Source organism: Lissotriton vulgaris, chromosome 3_1, assembly GCF_964263255.1.
Source record: "Lissotriton vulgaris chromosome 3_1, aLisVul1.2, whole genome shotgun sequence".
NCBI classification, from domain to species: Eukaryota; Metazoa; Chordata; class Amphibia; order Caudata; family Salamandridae; genus Lissotriton; species Lissotriton vulgaris.
Window position 1 is genome coordinate 800,279,845 of NC_141689.1, and position 22,328 is coordinate 800,302,172.

Consider the following 22,328-nt stretch of genomic DNA (forward strand, 5'->3'; position numbering starts at 1 on the left):
GGCCTCATCTGCGGAGTCCAACAAAGATCCTCCCTGAACCCGACCCTCTTAAACTCATACATATAGCCAGCATCATCGGCTCTCACAATATCAACGTCTGCTTCTATGCCAATGACTCAAAAATAATTCTCTTCATCACTGCAAGACGCCCAGTGTCTGGATCAAGTTCAATGCCTGCATGACTGAAATTGCCCACTGGATGAAGACCAGCTGTCTAAAGCTGAACACAGACAAGACCAAAATTGTGATTTTTGGAAAGGGCACCTCAAAGTGGGCCTCCATCTGGTGCCCAATAAGGCTAGGACCGATGCCCACCACCCATGCCAAGAATCTTGGGATCATCAACAGCAACCTACGTATGACCGCCGTCGGTGTTGTCACTGGCTCATGCTTACATAGCCTGAAGATGCTAAGATTTTCAAATGGTTCCCAATCCGCACCTGTAAAACCATTGCACATGTGCTGGTCTCGAGCAAGCTGGATTATAGGAACACCTGTGTCTGGATCAAATAACCTCACAAGAGGGCTGAAGGCCATTTAGAGCTCAGTGGACGAAATAATTCTCATTCTTCCATACCACACTTATTACACCACAGCTGAAGGAGCTTCACATTCTCAAATAATCACAATTCAAACTCCTCTCCCAAACTTTCAAGGCTGTACACAACACTGGCCCATGATACCTCAACAATCGCATCTACTTTCACAAATCTTCCAGACACCTCTGCTCATCTGGGCACCTACTTTCACAAATCCCACTCTTACGGAAAATCACCTATGGTGGTCAAGCCTTCTACGTCTTTCCTAAAGCATGGAATGACCTGCTGCTGCACAGAAGATCCACCTCGCTTATGAACTTTGCTATAAGCGGAAGACCTGGCTTTTTGAATAGTCATACTAGGGCCTAGGTGTTCTGAGACGCACACCTTCCCAGCACCATGATACCCTCCCAGGTGCACTCTACAAATCTGTATAACAAAAGACCATCATGTGAGTGATTAGCTCTTTGTGGTATTTTGTGGAGCAATGAAAGCAAGCAAGACAATGCAGATGAGGGCACTCTCAATCCCACAGTATTGATGACATTGGCAAGTGGGTGATTGTTCTGAACATTTGTCAGGCTGCAATGTAGACATTGATACATGATATAACAAAACACTATGACCTTGGCAGGCAGACAGGAGAGCCATGTTACCTGATTGGTCCTAAAAGATTTTTTTAAACCCTCAGCGCTTTGTTGATACTGCTGTGATAGCTATTCTGTGTTTAAAAATACCAATCAGAAGAACAAGCCACTTACAAATTCCTAATTGCGCACCCACCACTTCTTTGTGTAGTGGGCTCCTGGCAATCCTAAGATTCCAAGTTAGATTTTGGCACATTGTAACCTACAATTTAAGAGTACTGCACAACTTTGGGCATAGAAGGGGGAAAGTGTATGAATCTGACAGCATGCAGGGATGGTGCTTATATGGCACTCCACTGTATTACTGGACAATCCGAGTCACCGCGCAGGCACACAGCGCCTCCTATCGGCAGAAGGGAGCATTCCAAACATTTCTCGGAAAGCTGAGGTTTCTCCAGTTACACCACAAAGGGCAATACCAAAGGAAAGTAACTCCTTCTTATGGACTGTTAACAGCATCAAAAAGAATTTTACTAAGCTTTTTAGCTTGAGGATGTTGCATTTCTCAGCTTTTTATTTTATTGTACTAGAAAGACTTCAGTAGGGTGTTGTGGATTTAGAATGGGGTTGCTGGACAATTAGAGTACCTTACTGTTAAACTCTGTCAGTAGTTACTATATAGGTACCCCATTATGGTGCTGGACGCCAACTGTGCCTTGGAGCACTTTGATATAAAATGCACGAGTATTCCGCTGTGCGATTTTTGTGTTACAATAGACATTTTTTAAAATATTCTGTCCTCCCATCAAATCATGCCTTGATGCTTCGTCAAATCAGTCACAAGGATATAAATTGGAATGCAACAAATTATGAGTTACTTAAACAAGTTCACACATTCAGTAGTGTACTTGCATCCTTTACAAATCTCATAGCAATGACAAAGTAAATCGGACCATGTAAAAAAGATGCTCTTCCACTAAAGTTGTGTTTTTTGTTTAGTCATTCAACAGGTTTCACTTTTTTCCAGATTCATTAATTTGCTCCGTCTTTCTAGTATAACGTATTTGTTACTTGATCATATAGACTTAGTTGTAGATTTCATTCCCCCAGGTGTCAGTCTGGATCTGGAGATATTTCATGAGCAGTACACCTTAGTCAGTAGGTGGTATCGGTTGGCTCAGCGACTGTTTTGGGCGCCGGGAAGAAGTCCGGGAGCTATATAGATGCTGCCAATGCACACTAACGGTTGTTTGTCCACACCGCCTTAGTGCAGATCCTGAGAGAGCTACCACTAGCCAATTTTTGGCTAACATTTATTGACTTTTTTTTGTTGACGTATTTTTCAAGTCTTAGACTCCTGGTGCATCAAAGATGCACCAGGTTCAAGACTTGCGGTTCCTGCTACCAGATGATGTCCATGACTGATCCTCACCTTGTGTGCCTCTGGTGTCAGCAGCGCGACCACGACCCGAAGTCGTGCGCCGAATGCCAAGCCATGAACCTGAAGGCTTTGCAGGAGCAGTCTTGAATGATGTTGAAGGCCCAGGACTCTGCTCCAAGCCTCTCTCAGTGGGCGGAAGGCCTGGAGGACGGTCATGGAGCTCCCACTCCTCGTTGCACTCCAAGTTCTCAGGTAAGTCGACAAATACTAGAAGTCGTTGAAGAAGCACAGACATCCTCTAGTTCTTGTCAGCTGATGTGGAGTGGGACTCCGTCCCCAGAGCCTCGTGCTGAGATGACTCAGCACCTCCCTGCTTTTCCAGGAGCCGTTGCTTTTTCTGCGCAAATCCAAATGTTTTATGAGGCCCTGTACCTCATTTTTTGGCAGCCCGGCTGTGCTGGTGCTCCTTCGGGCCCAACTGAGTTCGTTGGGGGCCCTAGGTCTTTGATGCCGGCGGCTTCGTACTCCACTCCGAAGGACCCCCATGGATCCGTTTTCAGATCCAGATCAACGCTGGTTAATCTCACTTGACCTTTCCCAACAATTACTTTCCCAGCGTCGACCGTGCCCCCAGTCCGTGGTGACCCCAGGCTTGTCCCCTAAGTGGACTTGGAGCAGACTGACGTTGACGGACGTCTATTCCCAAGCCAGAAACGAGTTTTGGTGCTGTTAATCCCTGGTATTCATTTTGGATCAGAATGTGGTGAAGGGGAATGGGAGAGGCAGCTTGACCCTTCAACAGACTTGCTTGAAGCACTGGACTGGCGGATGGACCTGGGTGAGGCCAGTGGTCTGGATATTTACGATCACACTGGCTTGCTTTCTCCCCCTACCATGGCTAAGGAGGGGAGGGGGCTTCCTATGCTGTGGTGGTGAGTAGGGCAGCCAAGGTCCTCTGCCTCGCTCCTACAGTGGAAGCCAGGACTGACCTCCTGGTAGAGGTGATTCAGACTGCGGCTTCCACTTCCGCACCCCTTTTGCCATTCAATGAAGATCTCACTAATGTTCTTCTGGGCACCTTGTCATAACCCAGAACAGTGGCTCCTGTGAACATTACAATTGCCCTCTGCCCTGTTCCAGGCGACCCAGCATTCCTGACGCAACATCCCTTCTGCTCCCCCAAATATGAAATCCAAGAAGCTGGACTATCTTGGGAAGAGAATGCTTTCTTCCTCCAGCTTGGCATTTTGGTCAGTGAATACAGGTTGTCTCTTTGGATGATACTCCCTTGCTATCTGGTATGCGGTTGCGCAGGTGCTGCCTCAGTGCCCGGAGGAGGCCCGAACAGTTGCAGACTGCAGAGACTCAGCCAATTTCACCATCCATTGTAGACTGGATACCACAGACTCACTGGGCAGAGCGATTGCCACATCAGTAGCTCTCAAAAGTTACACCTGGTTACGGACGTCTGGTGTCTCGGGGATGACCAATCTTTGATTGAGGTGCTCTTTGATGGCACTCTCCTTTTTGGCGACAAGGCAGACTCAGCTTCAAGGATTCTAAAGCTATTACCAGATCCTTGGACCTCATGGCTACGTCCCGTCCACCTCAGTCTGCCTTTTGTCCCTTTCATGGCTATTTAAGAGGCGGCATGCCCCATCCTGTCCAGCCCAGCCACCAAGTCACACAAGCTGTCCATGGACATGGGACCCAGCGTCTTCATGGGTCAGGGAGCCAGCGGGTGGACCTTTGCACCCTTTTCCCATGGCCACGGCCTCCAAACCTTCCTAGTCTGACCTTTCAGGCAGGATCCGCTATCCGCTCCTCTGCGGGCAATCCATCACGACATACAGGTGGGTACTGTAAATCATTCGAAGGGGCTACTCTCCCCTTCAAGATGACCCCTGCTGCCATGCCACCCTCCTAGGACCAAATGTCAGGGGATCATTTGGCGCTTCTCCACAAGGAAGTTGTGGCTCTCTTGGCCGGGGTGGGGGGCATAGAAGGATTCCCTATGCCAGAAGTAGGACTTGGATTTTATTCCCGCTACTTTCTGGTGCTCAAGAAGGACAAATATCTTCATCCTATCTTAGACATCTGAACCCTCAACCTCTTCCTCTGGGAGGAGTAGTTTAAGATGCTAACTTTGGCCATGTCCATTCTGCCCTCCGCCAATGAAACTGGATGGTAGAGTTAGACTTGCAGGACGCTTATTTTCATATCCCAGTCCTGCCGGGCCACAGACATTATTTTCAGTTAAAAGTGTGCCATGAGCACTTTCAGTTTACCGTGCTCCCCTTTGGCCTTACCATGGCCCCTCAGGTGTTCACAAAGTGTAGGGCGGTGGTCGCAGCTCATCTGTGCAGATCTGGGGTACCAGTCTTCCTTTATCTTGGTAGCTGGCTATTGAAGGCTGGCTCACCCCAGGCTATCGTCTCCAACCTCCAGACTACAGCGTACCTCCTGCACTCACTGGACTTCACTATCAACATGCCAAAGTCACACCTGACTCCCTCTCACACGCGTCCTTTCATCGAGGCGGCTCTGGACCCATTGCATTTTCGGGCCTATCCTCCCAAGCAGTCAGTCCGGGATACTTGGCTATGATGCAGATGTTTCAGCCTCTATATCATATTTTGGTGATAATTGCGCTGAGGCTGCTGAGCCTCATGGCCTCTTGCATCCAGCTGGTGGATCATGCCAGATGGCATATGTGGGCTCTGCAGTGGGACCTGAAGTTCCAGTGGGACCAGCATCAGGGGAATTTTTCAGACTACGTCCAGATCTCTGATGGAACTGCGTACCAACATTAGTGGTGGCTAACGAACCAAGATTGGGTCAGAGGCAGATCCCACTCCCTTCCCCAACCAAATCTAATGGTGGTGACAGATGACTCACTTTTGGGAAGGGGCGACCATCTAGGAGAGGCGGAGATCAGAGGCGTCTGGTTTCTGGCAGAGTCCGGTCTCCATGTCAACTTTCTGGAGCTCTGGGTGTTTCGACTGGCACTGAAAGCTTTCCTTCTCTCTCTCAAGGGGAAAGTGGTGCAAGTGTTCACCGACAACACCACCACCACCACCATGTGGTACTGCAACAAACAGGGTGGGGTTGGGTCATTGACCCTTTTGTCAGGAGGCTCATCTTCTCTGGACATCGCTGGAACATCAGGGCATAACCTTGGTAGTTTAACACTTGGTGGGCTCTCTCAACGCCAGAGCGGATGGACTCACCCGTCTGTGTGTGGCTGATCGTGAATGGCATCTTCATCCAGAGGTGGCGCAAGGTCTCTTTCAGCCTTGGTTAGATCTGTTTGCCTCCGAAGAGAAAGCACAGTGTTAGCAGTATTGTGCCTTGGGGTTTCCAAGACTGCGCTTGCTCATCGACGCTTTTCGTCGCGAGTAGAGCTTCAGCCTCTGGAATGTCGTTCTGCCTATGCCACTTCTGTCCAGAATTCTTATGAAGATCAAGCATGACCGGGCTCAAGTCATTCTTGTGGCTCTGGAATGGGCACAAAGAGTCCAGTATTACGACCGTCTGAGTATGGCATTGATCCTCCGATCAGACTGCCTATTCGGGAGGCTCTTCTGCCACAGCAGCAGGGGACGGTTCTTCACCTGAACCGGTCCAGCCTCCACCTCCTGCGGTGGAGATTGAGCCGCGGCAGGTGACGGCTTTCGACCTTCTGCCCGAAGTCTGTGATGCTATCTTGGCAGCCTGGTGTCCCTCCACTAAAATGGTATGCGTCTGTAGGTGGAACAAATTTGTGGCATGGTGCACAGCATAGGCTGGTGATCCCCTTTCAGACCCTCTTTCAGAGGTTCTCTTGTACATACTTTCTTTTGCCCAGCAGGGTTCTGCTTTAGGCACTCGATGGATATCTTGCACTAGCTCAGCCTTTTTACCCTATCCAGATCAACCTTCTTTATTTGTCTCCCATGGTTACTAGGTTCTTTAAGGGCCTTATTTATTTTTTTCCTCCATCTCCTTTCATAATGCTCCAATGGAATTTAAATTTGGTTTTAACCTTTCTTATGTGCTCCTTTCAAGCACCTTCATTATTGTCCTCTCAGGCTGCTGACTCTCTTAACTGATTCTCTTATTGCCATCACTTCTGCTTGCAGAGTTGGCGAGTTCCAGGCTATGTCTTCCATGCCTCTTATCGATCTTCCCTTCCGGATAAAGTGGTGCTTCTAACGAAAGCTTTGTTCCTTCCTAAAGTGATCTTCTTGATATTTATTCCTTCCTTTGTATTCTGTGCCCTGCTGCTCAGCCAGAGTGTGAGTGATGTAGAATGTTCCTGTGTGTCTGAGTCAAATGTCATTTGGAGTATATGAGCTGAGCAACTGGGATGCTGCTCCCATTGGGGCTACTAAAACTTCCACTACCTTATAACCTACTATTACTGTAACCTAAGATGCCTACTTTAATCTGAAGAATAAACTAACTTTTGGATTCCCCATCATCTTTCTACCCTTCTTGGGTTTTGTCACCCACCTTTTACCTGCCCCCACATTCCTCCAAGGAAGAGGAGAGACTCCACTATTTGGACTCAAAACGTACATGGTCTTTTTTTTAATCTTGATTGTACTAGAGACTTCCGGGTGGATGATCAACTTTTCATTGGCTATATGGGCACCAAGAATGGTTGGACTGTTAAAAAATGGACCATTTCAAAATGGGTTTTTCTCTGCATTAAAATATGCTATGCTTTGGCGAAGGAACCACCTGTGGGGTTGGTGCTCACTCTACTAGAGTAACAGTGGAAACCACTGCATTAGCACACAGAGTCCCACTCCTTGATAACCATCCGGCAGCAACGTTGGCATCCCTGCACACATTCACCAGACACTACTGCCTTGACAGCCAAGTCCGAAGGAATGGGTACTTTGTCCGTTCGGTCCTCTAGGACTTCCTGGTTTGCTCTTGGTTTGCAGACCTTCCTCTGGGGATGGTATTGCTGGGGTATCTATTCTAAGGTAAGGAATCTACAACTTAAAGTCTCTATCAGATGAATAAATTACTTACCTTTGGTAAATATGTATCTAGTAGTAACCTATATTAGTTGTAGATTCCTTATCACATCTCCCATCCTCCCCGCTCTGCTAACTGGTTTCTAGGGATAGGGACTTCCCTAAATGGCCCTAGTTTTGATGCACCAGTGGTCAGTGTCTTTCATGGATCTGCGCTTCTGGCGTGGAAAGTTGTGTTAAGAGATTGCATCAGCGCGCATGGGCGGCGTCTATATAGGTCCTGCGACGTCATCCTGGCACCCACGTAGCTGTACGCGGAGCCTACCGATGCATAGGGGTACAGCTGATAAAATCTCTGGATTTAGACGGACGCCTGGGGGAAATTCAAAGTTAAGGAATATTCAACTTGTATCTCTAGCTGATACATTCTCACTGAAGGTAAGTAACTTGTTCTTTACCATATAATTCAGTTACTTCAAGGAGTGATTTCATAAACTAAATATCAACAAGTCTGAATAAATCCTCATAATTGGCAAGTTTCAGATGTGTATTAACTCTTATACTGAAGGAAGACATGACAGTAGGTCCTGTTAACGTATTACGCTGCAACGGAGTGGAGTTAATTAACTCAGCCTAATAAAAGCAAGTAGGGCTGTTGTAGCTAGAACAATAACATGTTAAAGCTATTATAACAATAAGTTATACGTTGTTATAAGTTATGGTTACAGTTGCTACGTATACCTTGAACTTCATTATTGTTCGGGTTAGTTTCTTGCTCCTAGATGTATTTTGCCTAAAGTTGCATTTCAGTGGTCTTACACTCAACTAAGTACTAAATTCATGTGCGTTTCTGACCTTAATTGACCTGTGATCTGTTTTGCAACCAACCACAATCCATAAAAAGACCTACCCAAAGTAATCTAATTGAAACGTTGTCAAGAAGACTTGGGGCCAGATGTACAACTGATTTTTGCATGCACAATGTTAGACCTGGATGTTAGACCTGTATGTGCATGCAAAAAACCTATGGCCCATGTACGAACTCTTTTTTGCGAGTCTCTAAATAGTGACTCGCAAAATAGGGTTAGCGGGTCGTTATTAGGAAGGGGCGTCCTAAGGGTGTCCATTCCTAATAGAGAGTCTTTACCCTATGTAAAAATATTTGTGACCCCAATTGCGGTTGCAAAACACGGTTTACCACCCTCTTCAAGAGGGTGATAAACCATTCAGAAAGGGGTCCCCAGGGCACCCCTTCCCCTTTGTGAATGGGTGCGCAAGCATTTTTTCAGTGCAGGCATCCTGATTTCCTTTAAGGAAAACAGGATGCTTTTTTTTTTTTAAACTGCTTTATTTAAAAGTTGTTCCAGACATGGAGGTCTGCTGACCCCAGCAGGCCACCATCCCTGGGAGTGCCAGCCATTCCCAGTGGGTTCGCAAATTGCGACAGCCTCAGGAATATGCATGAGGCATGCAATTTGCGACCCCATTGGGAATCGGAAACAGTGTCTCAAACTGTTGTACATTGGCAATAGCGACTCGCAAATTGCGACTCGCAATTTGGAACAATTTATGACTCGCAGTTGCCAATGGTCTTACATCTGACCCATTGTCCTGTGGAGCCACATAAAAGGATAATAAAGTTGTAGTATTTAAAAAAAAAATGTAAGTAAAGTTTTTCAATAAATGATTACAGATGCCAGACACCTCCTAAATTGTACCAAAGAGAATTATGATGGCTAACTACTGTGTGAGCTGCTAACTAGTGAGGTAAAATAACACACAGATGCTAATATCTGACATTATTACAGGGTACCCTTACAAGGAACCATTATTGCATCAGTAACTTTTCTCAAAGAAAACAGTTATGTTTTCCATATAATTGAGTCAGCATTTGTTATGGCTTGTTTAAGCAGTTCTGACTGAGGATAATTTCTATATTGACCTTCATTTCAATCCGATTGAATTTTATGCTGTTCTTTCCTCCTTAACCCACTTTCACATGTAGACAGCTGGACTAGATACAGAATTTACGGTGGTATGTGACATCATGTTTGGTTCTCTCTGCTTCCAGATTTAGCAGAAGGTCTTCTGGAAGTAGAGAATTGAAGCTTCCCATTTCATCCCTTAGAAGTAAATTGTAATCTTCTACTTCACAAACAAGATCTTCCTCTAGATGTCTCTTGGTATGAGAACTTGGGACAAAGAACCAATGTTCCTCTTCTCCATGTGACAATCTCCAAGCATCAGCATCAAAGGAAAAAGATTTCATCTGCTTTAGTGCCCGTGCTTTAGGTGATATCTTAGGTCAGTTTACTTCCTCCTGGCCCTCTTCTGGTCATTGAATCCTGCCAATGGCAATAGTGGTTATATCCTCTCCCTCTGAACTTCTATAGCTGTGATGGTTCCTTCATGGCCTTCTGTCACCATAACATGAGTCTTAGTCTGGCCCCTTCCATGGCAAAACCATCAGTCTTACTGATGCCAATAGTGAAGCTAACACCTGAGCAGCTACCTGTGCTGTGGGCTTTGAAGTCTGCATTTTGCAACTGAATCGGGTGTTGTCAGCACTGGTTCAGATTCAGTCTGCCTTCATGCCAATTTTTTACAGCTAAAAATAGAAACCGGAGTATAAGGTAGTGTGTGATCCGTCTGCATCAAGAACCACTATTTTCAGTCAGTTCCAGTTTTTCCAGACTCTGTTTGGTGATGAAGATGGTGAAGCTGACCACCTTCTGACAAAGCAATATACTAGTTTAAATGTGGTAGCTTTACAGAATGCCTCTTGAGGCTTCTCAAGAATTTTTTTTAGTTTGCGCATCAGCGCGCATGCGCTGTCTGCAAAACCTGTTTTCAACACGAACATCACTCTATTCCCACCTCCTGCTTACCGTTGGCTCTTTCTACCACCATTCTTCTTTGCAGCCTCCTGTTTTGTTGTGGCAGCCGATACCTTTCAGCCTTCCTTTCAGCTGATGAGCACCAGTAAAGTACGGTGTTCATACGAATGGCTACTTGCTCTCCTATTTGGGAGAACTTTCTTCTTTTATTGATTCTTCCCTTGTCGCTGCTTGTTTCCTTTTACTTTGGCTTAACTTTTAACTTTCGGCAAATTGAAGGATTGTTCTTTGCTTCCTGCCGCAATGACCAATTCACAGCTGAAGCCACACAGGAGGCTGCGCAGAAAAGAAGCATTTGCAATGCTGTAGGTCTCACATTTGTCAAAATGCGAGCTATTGGCGTTGTAGATGCTAATTTTCTTCTAGTTTCACAGTATGCCAGCTGTTGTGTGGCGTTTTAAGCTCGGAGTTAATTTTTCCGATTCATGCCCTATATAGGTACAATTCACATTGCCCTTATATAGGCATAGAAATCAAGCCCTTATTTAGGCATAGCCCATGCTACCCAAATACAGGCATGGCTACTTCCACCCGTCCCAAACGTCACAACAACTTCTTAGAAAACCAGCTTAAGCAGTCAGGGACTTCCCCTTGCTTGAATATTGATTTGTCCAAGAACTCAGTTACTTTACAAAGAACAACTATTCCCTACGGGTTCTTTCCTGACGTTCATATGCCCGACTTTACATCAAACTATGGTATTCCTAAACTCCTTCAAGGTATAAATATACCTTCACTTGCTCTAACAAGACGTGGTGGTTCGGAGCAGTTCGAAGACCTACTTGCCCGACGCAGCTCGCTACAGCAAGTGCCGAAGGAAGCCGACTCTCCAACTGACACACTGATCAGGAAGCTGCCTTTCTCCTGCCGAGAATCCAGCTCCAGTGTTGCGGGGTGTTGGGAAATAGAGTCCCGAGACAGAGATACCAGACCTCCTTCATTCTGACCAAGGTATGAGGCTGATTAGAACCTAGAGAAACCTTTGGTAGATTCTTGGAAAAAATTAAACCTATGCTAAACAGCACTTACTACTTCTATCGTACTAGACTTAGGTTAGGTACATTGGGGTAGGCGTATTTTAGAAGCACCAGTTTAGTATTTTAGTCTGTTATTTATGTATGTATTTTTATATGGCTTAGAAACCATACAATGCTCTTACAGTATTTCATATTACTGTTTACGCTTTATACTTTGCATTCTGCATAACGATTGTAGCAGTTCACCTGTCTTGCATGAGAAAGAGCACTGTTCAATAAACCTTTTTTATTGAAAATGCTCGTCTCTCTATTTCTCTGCAACTCTGTTGAAACGAAGCATGCACGATTGACTGAGTGAAATACTGATCTATTGTTTCTGCGACTCTGAGATATATTCTTATTCTTGGGAAACAAAGTTGTCATGTTTATGCGATTGTCAGAACTAATTCCTTCTTGTATATTCGAGAAAGACTAGTGGCCTCTGAGTTAGTTGGCACACACACAATTTTGTATATTCGATAGAGACCTAGTTGACCTCAGTCCTACGTCAAATCTATAGGATATATTATTACAATGCGCAGAGCCAATTGGGAATATAGGAACTACATGGCCCCCAATGTTTGGTAAGGCACTAATTTAACGCTAGATACTAAAGTAACTCAGTCGTGCTTTTCTCAGAGAGCACTGTTTCCCGAAAAATACTCCAATAGACGTCTGGAGTGGGTAAAAAGATAATATCCGCCATAGCTGAGTAGGACGAAAATCCTATGTATTAGTTTTTGTTTTTTTCAACGTTGAAGAATACAGTGTTCCAAAATATTGTGCACCTTATCTTTGTTTCCTTGACACTTGCTCTGTAAACTTTCATTAAACAAAAATGTCCCTTGATAATAATACTGAGGCTGGTGGAGCTCCAGGCAGCACCGCCTTAGAAGTTTTAAACTTTACAGGTTTCCAAGGGACCGACGAGTATGCTATAAGCATTCCAGAAACTTTAAGGAAAGCCATCACTATAAACCTTATAAGAAATGGCCTATCATCTAGAGGTGGTAGGGTAGTTTTTGTGATACAGGCACATGAATGTCATCAGACAGAGTTATTCTATTCATGGATAGTCTTCCCTGAGGCAAATCCAGGAATAAAAGTGTTTCACTTCTACAAAGATGAACCACCAGAGGAATACATTCCTTTCGAGGATATTGAAATTCCACTAACATACCAAAAGTATGCACTCTGGTTTAAAGGCGCCCTAAAACATATACATCTTATTACCAGGCTCGGTCCACTAGGTAGACCAGGAGCAACATGGCCGGTATTATCCAGCTATACACCACATCCGGCCATTGAAGAAATGTTGGATGAGGAACTATTAGTTCAACTACAAGAGCTGATAAACATTTATAAAAACAACAGGTGATGGACCGAATGAGGATCAATGTCACACATTCAACCCAGTCAAAAGATCTGGGTCCTAATCCATCGTATTTTTGCACTCCACACCACCCTGGGTTAGACAATGGCGATATGGAAATCAGCTATGACCCTGTGCCCCATGGGAACAGTCCAGTCCGAACTACAAAAGCCATGTCCTTCCCAGAACGGAATCAAGCATCCGAGGACCGGACCGGTCCGGTTTCGAGGTAACACCTCTCATCAGCCCGGCTAGCTTGACTCCAGTGGTGTGGAGTGCCTGGGACCCACGTCTGGGCATCCCCAGTACACTTATAGCGGAATTGCAAAAACAACGGTTATGGACCGAATGAGGATCAATGTCACACATTCAACCCAGTCAAAAGATCTGGGTCCTAATCCATCGTTTTTTTGCACTCCAAACCACCCTGGGTTAGACAATGGCGATATGCAAATCAGCTCTGACCCTGTGCCCCATGGGAACAGTCCAGTCCGAACTACAGAAGCCATGTCCTTCCCAGAACGGAATCAAGCATCCGAGGACCGGACCGGTTTCGAGGTAACACCTCATCAGCCCAGGCACTCCACACCACTTGGAGTCAAGCTAGCCGGGCTGATGAGAGGTGTTACCTCGAAACCGGTCCGGTCCTCGGATGCTTGATTCCGTTCTGGCAAGGACATGGCTTTTGTAGTTCGGACTGGACTGTTCCCATGGGGCAACAGGGTCAGAGCTGATTTGCATATCGCCATTGTCTAACCCAGGGTGGTGTGGAGTGCAAAAAAATGATGGATTTGGGCCCAGATCTTTTGACTGGGGGAATGTGTGACATTGATCCACATTCGGTCCATCACTTGTTGTTTTTGCAATTGCCGCCCTAAGTGCGCTGGGGATGCCCAGACGTGGGTCCCAGGCACTCCACACCACTTGGAGTCAAGCTAGCCGGGCTGATGAGAGGTGTTACCTCGAAACCGGTCCGGTCCTCGGATGCTTGATTCCGTTCTGGGAAGGACATGGCTTTTGTAGTTCGGACTGGACTGTTCCCATGGGGCAACAGGGTCAGAGCTGATTTGCATATCGCCATTGTCTAACCCAGGGTGGTGTGGAGTGCAAAAAAATTATGGATTTGGGCCCAGATCTTTTGACTGGGGGAATGTGTGACATTGATCCACATTCGGTCCATCACTTGTTGTTTTTGCAATTGCCGCCCTAAGTGCGCTGGGGATGCCCAGACGTGGGTCCCAGGCACTCCACACCATTTGGAGTCAAGCTAGCCGGGCTGATGAGAGGTGTTACCTCGAAACCGGTCCGGTCCTCGGATGCTTGATTCCGTTCTGGGAAGGACATGGCTTTTGTAGTTCGGACTGGACTGTTCCCATGGGGCAACAGGGTCAGAGCTGATTTGCATATCGCCATTGTCTAACCCAGGGTGGTGTGGAGTGCAAAAAAAATGATGGATTTGGGCCCAGATCTTTTGACTGGGGGAATGTGTGACATTGATCCACATTCGGTCCATCACTTGTTGTTTTTGCAATTGCCGCCCTAAGTGCGCTGGGGATTCCCAGACGTGGGTCCCAGGCACTCCACACCACTTGGAGTCAAGCTAGCCGGGCTGATGAGAGGTGTTACCTCGAAACCGGTCCGGTCCTCGGATGCTTGATTCCGTTCTGGGAAGGACATGGCTTTTGTAGTTCGGACTGGACTGTTCCCATGGGGCAACAGGGTCAGAGCTGATTTGCATATCGCCATTGTCTAACCCAGGGTGGTGTGGAGTGCAAAATAATGATGGATTTGGGCCCAGATCTTTTGACTGGGGGAATGTGTGACATTGATACACATTCGGTCCAACGCTTGTTGTTTTTGCGATAAACATTTATAGACAATTGGTTTAATAGGTCATGCAGACTTTTACTGCCCAAACGGCAATAAGGATTCCACAACAAACCCCTTACCAGGGGAACACAAATAAAATAACACCATAGACTTTACATTCGGTCGTTGGTAAATTAAACCCCCCCCCCCCCCCCCCCCCCCCAGAACGGGAACAAACTCCATTCTGCATCGCTCAAAAAATTACACAAATCGAGGCAGTATTTCCTTATACTACCCCTCATGAGAAACACAGAATCCTAACAATCTGTTTACCTACGGCGATCGCACCACATCTGGAGGACTGCGACACTTTGGATACAGTCTTTGCTGCAATCTACACCAAAACACATGGTGTTCAGTCTATGGCGGTAATACCAGACGTCCTGAAACAGATTCAAAATGAATATGGGACAGAGCCTGCTTTTAAATCTGGGAATAAAATTACTGAAATATTTCAAACCAGTCTCAACAATAATATTAGCTAATATTAAAGGTGAAGCCGCATCCGTGGCGATCCGCCAAAAGCTAAGAGAATTTGATGTAACTGAGCAACCACATGAACTGGCCAGAATAATTGAAAAATCCTATGAAGAATTAGGCAGAGATAGCTTGGGTGGGAAACCAGTTAAACCCCAAATGTCAGAAAGTCCTTTGAAGGTCTTTATTAACCCCTTCGATGCTCATGACGAGCTCAGCTCGTCATGAGGCCCACTGGAGCTGTGCTTATGACGAGCTGAGCTCGTCATGAAATGATGCTTTTCCAGCACAGAACGGGAAAAGCCATAGCAGTCAAGGTGTTAAAACCACTCCAAAAAAGAAGTGGGAGAACACTAAACAAACTTCTAAAGAGAAGCGTTCTCAATCCCGAGGTAGGTATCCTCAAAGGAGCCCTCTGAAAGGAGGTATAACCTCAGGAATAGGGATATTTTGAGAAAACCTGATAGATATCAAAATACTGATACACGTTCCTCTCGTACCTTTCAGACTTCCTCACAGAAATCCGAAAGAGGACGGTCAGAACAAAAGAAATAACGCGTGAAGTCCAAAGACGATCAACGCGTTCAGAAAAATAAGAAAACTCAATTCACCAATAAGAAGGTAGCAGGTCTAAAAATCAGACATGCCAAGGATCTTGAGGACACAACTCAAGAACGGGGAATGGGCTCAAATGATGTTGGACAGCGCAGCAGAAGTCACCATAGCTTGCAAGAACTTGAGGGATAATCTGGAGACAGTGGACTTGAATGAGTGCATCCAAGTTGAAACTGCAGATACCAGGGTTAGTGTCCCACATAAGTTATATGAAGTAACACTCCGGATGGAGGTGGGCATAACTAGAAAAATAAGAGCACTCTTTTGGGAGAAGCTGTTTCAGGGTTATGACTTTCTTTTAGCTGAAAAAGACTGCCCACCTGAATTTGTCCAGGAGTGCCCACATGGCGAAAACATCATTATGCCAGCTTTCTCCAACCACATTCCAATTCATTAAAATATACTTATGCCTGGAAATGGGCAGTAGCCCAGGCTCCTGCATTATATACAAATCATGTAGGATGGGATGAGGATTCTCCTCGCCATAAAACCCAGTTAAAAAATCAACCAACTGCACAAAGGCAGTACCCAGTTAAGCAAGAAGCTAGGAATGCAATATAAAGTGTGGACTTTAGCAAATGTGGTCTTCTGTTCCATTTGATGGGAATTTTTATCCATTTGGCGTCTCCATTTTCCCATTACTCAATGACGTTGCATTTGTTGAGTGTTGGATTACATCACAGGAGGTTGAGGCACTTTGCTTTTTGCTAACAAGGCATGTTGAATATTAATTATAATTCTTAATTGTTACTAGCGGTCTGTATGGACAAAAGGGGAGTATCTAATTGTAGAATTTCGTAAGAAAATAATGTCCATAGTGGTATTAAAACATATGAGGAATTAATATCAAAATTTGGCCTCACTCATAGGGAATTTTTTAAATACCTGCAAATCAGAGATTATTTACAGAAAAAGGGGGTTGGGGATGAGAATTTCGGGAAGAATGAATTTGTGGATACAATACTGCCCACACCATTTAGGATTGGAACTGTCTATAAGCTGTTGAATGAGCATGCCAAAGACGATCTAGAAAGATGTTCTTTTTTTTTTTTAAGTATGATTTTATTGAAGAAATGAACAAGGGGGAAAGGGGGTATAAATGAAGAAACAGGAAAATGTATAAGGCAATAAAATACAACTTAAGGTGAAAACATGAGTAAATGCAAAATACATAAAAGAAAGTAAACAAGTCCTCAAAATTTCTGAAAAAAGCAAATATAACGAGCATGAAAATAGCATGAAAAAAGTAAATACGCAAAAGGTAAATGTACTGTAAGATAACATTGTAGAACAAAAAATTTGAGGAAAAGGGCGGGAGAATGTTCATGGGGGTTTGCATACATCAGCTGCAACATGGACTAAAGGGGAATGTGCAGGAGCAACAGAGGAGAGATGGGTTACCAAAGGTAGCCAGAGAAGATCCCGCTTTATTGCCAGGGAAATAGGGGGAAACAAAATTGGTGTCAAGTCGGTGATGAAAACAAACAGGATTCCACCATGAGCGATAGGAAACATCTGTAGCGTGTTTCCAATTAGAAGTGATAATGTGGAAAGCGACAGCTATCAAAAGATCTAGGAGCTGGTAATGGCTTGGGGATTGAGGGAGGGCTGGGGAGAGAGAGAATCTAGAAAAATAAGTGCGTGGGAGAAGGGGATTTGAAATTGAAAAATCTTTTGTATTTGGGCCCAAACTGAATTCCAAAACATGGATATAAGAGGGCTTTCAAAAAACATATGTTTGAGGTCAGCAGAAGGACAGGGGCAAGACCAACATGAAGGAACGGTCTCTGACGAAAAACGAGACAGGGCAAGTGGGGTAAACAGAATTCTGTTATACACAAAATACAGTTTGGCTGTTTTAGCAGCTCTAGAGGTCTTATGAAGTTTGGACCAGATTTTATCCCAAAGATGAACCGGCCAATCTTGAGAGAGATCCGATTCCCAAGCGACTTCAATCTTAGACTTCACTCTATCAACCATGTAGCAGAAAAAGTTCTAAAGGGAAGATGCAGAGGGAGTAGATTCCAGTAGCGAAGACGTGGGCTTACGGTTTAGAGGAATATCAATGAAGGGTGGCAGAGATTGGAGAAAAAGTGTAAGAGCAGGATAGAGCAGATCATATTGAAAGCGGGCCCTAGATGGTAAGGAGAAAGAGGACTGGAGAGCCGAGAAATAGAGAGGGACAACATGTGAGAGCAATGGAGATATCCAACATAGACCTCGAGAGTGCCAAACTTTCCAATAGAAAGTACGATTGCAAATTTTAAGAAGTGAATTATGCCAGATAGGTTGTTCGTGGAGGGAATGAAGAGAGGGATAAGATGAGGTCAACAAAGGATGCAGAAGATTGCGGCAATGGGAGATCATAGGAGTATGATGACGCGCCGGATAAGACGAGAAGGACAAAAGCTCCCGTAAATTAAAGGGAGAGATAAATGAGGATTACATAAGTAACCTGATGGGGGGATAGAAAGGGAGATCGGAGGAGAGTCATCAAGCCATCAGAGAGAAAGCTCGATGATACTCTCGAAAGTCAGGGAAACGGACACCGGCCTGAGCCTTGTCCTTTCTCTAGGAGGCTAGAGCGATCTGCGGGCGTTTACCATGCCATAGGAATTTTAGTAGTAAAGAGTCAATCCTTTTGAAGAGAGAGACCGGGATACGTATAGGGAGCATAGAAATAGTATAGAGAAGAAGGGGAGAATGCATCATCTTTATAGAGTTAAGTCGTCCCCACCAGGACAAAAAGAGTGGGTGCCAACGTGTAATAGCTGTCTCCATTTTCTTAGAAATATATTCAAAATTCAACTTGAGGGTATCAGGTAGAAGCGGGGCGAACCAAACTCCTAAATATTTGATTTTAGAGGGTTGCCAAGAGAATCCAGATTGTGCGAAAAGATGTTTCTGGCAAAGAGAGTTCAAAGGAAGGATTTCACATTTGTCAACGTTGAGGCGGTAACCAGAAACCTCGAAGAAAGAAGAGACTTGCTGCAAAAAAGGGGGCAGAGAAGAAGGATCGGAACAATAAAAAAAGAATGTCATCAGCATAAACTGAAAGCTTAACCTGTTGAGGACCAAATTGGAAACCAGAGATATTTTCATCCTGATGAATCTTGGTAAGAAAGGGTTCTAGAGCTAAAACAAATAATAGAGGGGATAAAGGGAAACCCTGATGGACCCCTCTGTGTAAGGGAAAATAATCTAAAGTCATACCATTAACAAAAATGGAGGCTTGGGGGTTAGAGTAAAGTAAAGAAATAATAGAAATAAAGATGGAGGGGATGCCAAACCAACGGAGAGCCTGGAACATGAAATCCCATCCAATCCTATCAAAAGCTTTCTCCGCATCAAGGGAGATAGCTGCTAAAGGAAGGTCCAACGAGGAAGCTCTGCTGAGAATATTAAGGAAGACTCGCGAATTATCGGAAGAAAGACGGCCCTTAACAAAGCCGGATTGTTCGGGACCAATTAAATCTGGCAAAAGAGGGTCCAAGCGCAAGGCTAGAATCTTGGCTTGTATCTTGTAGTCCGTGTTGACCAGGGAGATTGGGCGGTAATTCTTGCATAGTGAATGGTCCTTGTCCTCCTTGGGGATCAAGCAAATTAAGGCCTGTTGAAAGGAACCACTCGAAGATCCTGCTGCAAGAAAATATTGAAATAAAAGAAGAAGTTTGGGGAGGAGAAGGGAGGCAAAGTGACAGTAGAATTCAATGGTGAAGCCTTCAAGGCCAAGAGCTTTCCCATGTCTGAGCTTAGACACAGCATGGGATATTTCGGAAAGGAATAAGTCTACATCCAAAGAGTTCAGATTGATATGGGAAGTCGGAGGAGATGGAAGAGACTGGAAATAGGAGAGAAGTTCAGTGGAGGTCGGAATGTGTTTAGGGGTAAGGAGAGTATCATAGAATTTGACAAATTCAGTTAGAATTTCCTTATCCTTGAATTGGGATTCGCCAGAGGAAGTCCGAATGGATTCAATCTTCGTGTGCTCCTTCCTAATTTTCAAATAGTTAGCAAGGAGCTTCCCCATCCTATTTTTACCACCATAATATCAGGAGTTGCATTTTAATAAAAGGTTAGAGCGGCTTCGGTTGTGAATTTATTAAAAGAAAATTTCGCCTCTAAGTTTTTTTAAGAGAGGAATCTGAATTGGAAGAGTGATAGTCAAGCTCCAGACGCTTGATGTCAGCCAGAATTTGAGTAGATTTGGCCTCTCTGATTTTTTTTCCGGCTCGCCACAAACTTGATGATAAAACCCTTAGAGGCTGCATTGAAAGAATCCCAAACCATAACAAAGGAAGAGTCGGGGTGCGGTTGAGAAGGAAAAATTCAGTGGCAAAAGTAGAAAATTCAGAACAAAAAACAGGATCATGTAGTAGGGCATTATTGAAACGCCATCTGCCTGAGTGAGGGGAAAAGGGAAGGAGATCTAAATCCACAAAAACAGGGGCATGGTCAGAAAGTAAAATGGAGCCTATTTCGGAACGGATGACATGTTGGAAAAGGGATTTGCTAAGGAAAATATGATCAATGCGGGATTGGGATTGGTGAGGAGGAGAGAAAAAGCTATACTCTCTAAGGTCAGGATTGCACAATCTCCAGATATCAACTAAAGCGTTGTTCTGAGTGGTTTTGACAAATTGGGAATGCATTTTGGAGGGTACAAATTTAGCTTTCGAGCGACGGTCAAGGAAGGGGTCCATAATTTGATTGCAGTCCCCACCAAAAAGGATGTAATCTCCAGAGAAGGAGGCCAGTTTGTCAGAAACAGAGGGCCAAAAGGATCTATCAACTCCAGTAGGGGCATACACATTAAAGAGAGTAAGAGGAATATTGTCAACAAGCAAATTAACAATGACCCAACGACCATTAGCATCACATTCATTCGCAACACCATTTTTCTTATCAACAGTGGGGGAGCAAAAAACATGATCCACCCAACCACGTTTAAACTTTAAAGCCTCTGCCTCCAGGAGATGAGACTCCTGAAGGAGGGCAACATCAGTCTGAAGTCTTGCCAAGTGTGATAACACCCTTTGCCTTTTAATGGGATTGTTCAATCCCTTAATGTTCCATGTCATAACACGGAATGGAACGATTAGAGAAAACAACTAGCAACAACATGCTCATTAAATTCAAATACAGAAAATAAGTGAATTGAGATAAATTAGATGATATTAAAGAAGACTTAGAAAAAAAGAAGAGAGAAAAGAAGGAGAGAAAAGCAAGGGGGATGGGGGATAGGGGACATCGCAAAGATTGTAGTAGACCAGAAGGCAGAGAAAAGAGAGAGAGAGGGAAAGGAAAGATAAGAGAAGGAAGGAAGTGACTGAAAGTGTACTAAGAATAAGAAAAGAAGAAAAAGGACAGGAACAAAAGACATCAAGAAGACAGTACATGTCCATAACGAACGACTGAGAAACATACTTATGAGCAATGTTCCCTCTAATTATTTTCCTCTGTGTGCGGCAGTGGAGGGTCTCCGTGCACTGCAACCATGGCTATGTGCGCCAGGAACCAGACCACGCGCGAGTGCAGCCCCAAATGTCACTCTAAATGTTTACTTAAAAAAGTGAAAAGGTGGTGCATTTTCACACATACAGCGCCACGTTAAGGGTCTTAAGACCGGTTTGCAAATTGGATAAGCACGCCATGACATGAATTGGTTACACAGGCAAGTACACTTCAGGTTTAGAAAAGCACAAGACTCCAGCGGTGGTACAATCGTATGAGGACCATACCAAAGACATCTCGCCCACACGCCACCACCATGTGAATGGTACCTTTAGCCACCCAGTTGGCCCTCTCAACAATTCCATTCCTTTAGGGGGTTGTTAAAAGAGGTGCGGTTGTGCCCAATACTGGAGAATGCTAAAGACCCTACATTTCTAGGGAGGTCAACTGCATGCCATTATCGATTGTGATCACTGACAGAACTCCTTCATGCAAAATTTCCTTCAATAGACCAACTGTCGCTCTGGTGGTAAACTCCTTCATAAACATTACCACCAGCCATTACTGCCGCAGACTGAACCTGGAACACCAGAACTGACTGTGTTCCACATTCCTACAGAACACAGAGAAAGGCTATGCAAACACAGCCTTATAGGACTTAACATACAATACAAGTCACAGACTTATTTTTAACTCCAGTGTGAGGAAATGAATGGCTTTCAGCAACTGAGAACGACTGTGGAAGAACAAAGGAGCTCCCCTGGTTCATAGAATCATCGGATTCTTGTTACTACATGACTGCTGCGCATTAAACCTACCGTCCAATGCCATCATATTGAGGAAGGTAGATTTAATGCTGGAACTAAAGATGTTCATAACTGGAGAGGTCTGCTGTATAAAAGCGAAGTTTATTAAGAAGATGCCAAACTGGGTTGCAGGATCAAAATCGAAATTGGAGTAGTAATCAATGAGCAGAACCTTGCTATATTTGCAGATGTGTGCCCCTCTAAGGAACTTGAATGCTACACCCCATAGAGCACACGATTCTGTAATCGAGCAATTGCCAGAAAAAATTATAATTCTGCATTGGAAAGGATACAACTACCTCTAGAACACGGAGATACTACTTATATATGAACATTAGCTTAAGT